We start from the raw sequence: 4,671 nt of genomic DNA on the forward strand, positions 1-4,671 counted from the left end.
TAGGACTACCCTTCCTTGTTTCCCTCCTCTGGAAGCTTTCACAGTGTCTTCTGGAACCATGGAAGCTAGATCACAAGAAAGAGGCATGCAAGTCAGATTCACCTCAATTTATATGTACCCTATGTGTCTTGTGTGCAGTGTCTCCAGTAATATGAGGGCACAGTAAACCACTGAGAGGCAGCCAAGGGCTACATTAAGAGAGAGAGAGAGAGAGAGAGAGAGAGAGAGAGAGAGAGAGAGAGAGAGAGAGAGAGAGAGAGAGAGAGAGAATATTCAAGGATATTCCATGTTCATGAATTGGTAGAATTAATATTCTGAAAATGACCGCCCTACCAAAGCAATATAGAAATCTAATGCAGTCCTAATCAGTGTACCCACAACAATCTTCACAGAGATAGAAAAAATCCTCAACTTTATTTGGAACCGGAATAGACAACCGATAGCCAAAGCAATCCCAAAGGATAAAAAAAGAAGGTACTGGAGGGATTGCAATTCCAGATTTCAAGATACATTATAGAGAAATAGTTTTTAAAAATATGGTATTGGTTCAAAAATAGACATGTAGACCAATAGAATGAAATAGAAGACCCAAATATGAGCAAATACATGCCTATACCCACCAATGATTTGATAAAAGCATTATTTCATCTTTTAAAAAACTTTTTATTCTTTGTGAATTCAACATTAAGTAGCCCAATCCCACTCATCTCCCTGTCACTTTGTATCCACACTCCACCCTTGCAACACCCCCCAAATAAAATAAGATAAAAAATCTTGTCATAAAAGCTGCAGTGTGTGTGACAGTGTTACACAGTGTATCCTCTTGTACAAATATCTTTACTTGCAAATGTTCGTTGCAGTGACTCATTTGATCTCTTTCAATGCCCTGGTTTCTGCTACACTATGTATATTGGACCTTCATGGGGTCATCTCTTGGGTAGATCCATCAACTTTGGATCTGCAGGACCAGCTTTCACAAACTCCAATAGATCATAGATTGGGTTGATGCTGGGATGCGCCAACTCAAAGGCCTGGATCTGGGCCTGGGACGTAGCTGAGTTGGTCAGCCTGTTGGTTTTCCTACATCCGCACCACCAGGGAAGCTCTCCAACACTGTCCCAGCTAGTTCACCCAGTGCTGCTGTCAGTGAGAGGCAGGGCCAGCTCTCCTGCTCTCATATCCTTGGCTGGCTCACATGGGCTTTTGTCACCAGCATCAGGTCTACTGTACTATCCAGGTGAGGTACAGGGCTCAGTCTCCTGAGTGCTGCAGCCAGTGAGGAGCAAGCACAGCTCTCCTGCTGTCATGACCTCAGGGTCAGTCCTTCTGCCTGCTGCAGGTAAAAAGGAAGAGTTAGGGCCATTTAAAAAATTGTATTATACTTTATTCAGAGTACGTCCCAATTGTTATCCCCTCACTTGTATCTTCCCATTCCCCCCTACCTCCTTCTTCTGCCCTATTCCCCTCCTCTAGCCCTCTGGCAGAAAGGGACCTCCTCCTCCACCACATGACCACAGCCAATCAGGTCTCATTGAGATAGCCTACATCCCCTTCCTCTCTGTGCTCACAGGGCCTCCCCACCAAGGGGAAAATGATCAAATTGGGGGGTGGGTTACTTCACTCAGGACGATCATTTCTAGATCCATCCTTTTGCTTGCAAATTTCAAGATTTCCTTGTTTTTAGTAGCTGAATAGTATTCCAATGCGTAAATGTATCGCAATTTCTTAATCCATTCTTTGACTGAGGGACATCTAGGTTATTTCCAGAAGAATAAGGCTGCTATGAACATAGTTGAGCTGGGTCTTGTGGTAGCACTATTCCAGATTTTCTGAGAAAGTGTCAAATTGATTTCCAAAGTGGTTGTGCAAATTTGCACTCCCACCAGCAATGGAGGAGTGGTCCCCTTTCTCCACATCCTTGCCAGCATGTGCTGTCACTTGCATTTTTGGTCTTAGCCATTCTTGTAGCTGTAAGATGGAATCTCAGCATTTCTCTGATAACTAAGGACATTGAGAGATTCTTTCTTTCTTTCTTCTTTCTTTCTTTCTTTCTTTCTTTCTTTCTTTCTTTCTTTCTTTCTTTCTTTCTTGTTGTTTCTTGGCCATTTAATGTTCCTCTGCTAAGAATTTTCTGTTTAGCTCTGTACCCCATTTTTTAACTGCATAATTTGGTTTGGTGATATTTAATTTCTTCAGTTCTTTATATATTTCAGATATTATCTCTTTGTAGCATGTGGGATTGGTGAAGATCTTTTCCCAGTCTGTAGGCTGTCGCTTTGTTCTGCTGACAGTGCCTTTTGCATTATTTTTATCCTACCCATCTGACTCAGGTAAAATCAAAATTTAAAAATTAATTTCAATTTGTATTTTCCTGCTGTGTATGGATGTTGCACACTTAAAATGTTTCTCAGGCATTTGTATTTCCTTTTTGAGAACCCCCTGTTTAGTTCCATGCCCCATTTTATATTTGTGTTGTTTTTTTGATGTTTACTGTTTTGAATTATCTTTATATTCTAAGTACAAATAGCCTGTCAGATATATTGCTGATAAAGACTTTTCCCCTCTGTTTTAGGTTACCTCTTTATTTAAATGGCTGTGACTTTTTGCTTATACAAAAAAAAAAAAAAAAAAAAAAAAAAAAAAAACAAAAAACAAAAAACAAAACAAAACAAAAAAACCCAAACAAACATAAAAAAACCTAATGTTTTAGTTTTGTGATGTTCCACTTATCAATTGTTGGTTCTGATGTCTGTGTTATTGAGAGCATCTGTTCACAAAATCTCTTCATGTGTCTATAAGTTATGTGGACTCCTCCTTTCTCGTCTATTAAGAGTATTGGATCTCATATTGAGATCCTTTAATTATATCAGAGTTAAGTTTTCTACAATGTGAGAGGTAAATGTCTAGTTTCACTCTTCCGTGTGTATCTATCCAGTTTGATCACCACTACTGTTGAAGATGTTGTCTTTTCCCCTATGTACACTGTTGGTATCTTTGTTGGTTGCTCCAGGTGAAACAAATTACATCTGGGTTGTCATATCTATTCCATTAATCATTGTGTCAGTTTCTATGGAAACACTGAATAGTTTTTCTTGCCATTGCTCTCTATGTAGCTTGAAATCTTAGCAGGGTTTTTAGTTAAAGATTACTTGGCTCAAAGTTTACTGCCTGTATTGTCCTTGGCTGGTGCCTTAGTTTGAGCGGGACCCCTGGGCCCAAATCTGCCTATCATAATGTTCTACTTATAGGTTTCCAGGACCCTCTGGATCCTTCTACTTTGCTGTTCTCCCATGCTTCTCTCATCTAGAGTCCCAATAGGATGTCCTCCCCTCTGTCCCAGTTTCCTGGTAAGTGAAGGCTTTCGTGGGACATGCCCCTTGGGCTAGTATGCAGATATAAGTGAGTATATACCATTTGATTCTTTCTGCTTCTGGGTTAAGTCACTCATTATGATCATTTCTAGCTCAATCCATTTATCCACCAATTTCGGGAATTCCCTGTTTTTAATACCTGAGTAGTATTCCATAGTGTATATGTACCACAGTTTCTTTATCCATTAAACCCCTACCCAGATCTAGCCAATGGTTAGAACAGTCTCCACACTTGAGTGGAGAGTGCGATATGGCTTTCTCACATACTCTGGTGCCTCACATTTGACCATGTCCCCTGGAGGGGGAGACCTGGTGGCACTCAGAGGAAGGACAGCAGGTTACCAAGAAGAGACTTGATATCCTATGAGCATATACTGGGGGAGGTAATTCCCCTCAGGAACAGTTGTAGGGGAGGGGAATAATGGGAAAATGGGAGGGAGAGAAGAATGGGAGGATACAAGGGATGGGATAAGCATTGAGATATAACAAGAATAAATTAATAAAAAAGGGTCCTATAAAATTACTTGGCTCTTCTTTATTTTTTTTCCTTCTGTATGATTTGTCTAAAAAAAAACCTCCATGAACAATCATGTGTTGGTATAGATAAGGTTTTCATCAAACCTACACATGGCTTTTGATAGAATGATCATTTTCACAGTATTATTCCAATCAGTGTATGGTCATAGGAAGTCTTTCCACCTTCTGGTGTCTTCTTTTTCCATTGTCTTAATGTTTTCATTGTACCTGTTTTTCAGTTCTTTACTTAGATTTATTCCAAGACTTTCTTTTGATGCTGTTACGAATGGAGCTGTTTCCCTGAATTCTTTTTTGTTGTTTTTGCTGGTATAGAGTAAGGCCAGAGGGGTTTTTGTGTTAATTTTGTCCCCTGCTGCTTTTCTGAATGTGTCTAAGTGGTTTTCTCTAGATCTCTGGTAGCTAGATAAGGACATTTTCTGAAGGTGTTCTCTATGCTTTTGCTACAGTATTCTTCGCTTTCTTTTTATAGTTGCTTATAATTCTGAGGATATGTTTTTTTCATGGTACCCCCAACCCTCTTACAGTTTTAATTTTTTATTGATCTTTACTGGGTGATCAGTTTTCTCTCCTCAGTCTTCCATCCTTTACTTTCCATTCTCATGATCCAATGTGTTGATGGGGACTGGCACTGAAAGTTTTAAGTGACTTGGTGATTTTTTTTCATTTCCAGCATCATTTTCAGGATGGATTTTCTTTAACAATCTAAATTCTATTTTGATGTCTTGCATTTACTTTCTTCCTTTATTATCTCTTTATCTTCTGA

This window comes from Acomys russatus, chromosome 3 (genome assembly GCF_903995435.1).
Source record: "Acomys russatus chromosome 3, mAcoRus1.1, whole genome shotgun sequence".
Lineage (NCBI taxonomy): Eukaryota > Metazoa > Chordata > Mammalia > Rodentia > Muridae > Acomys > Acomys russatus.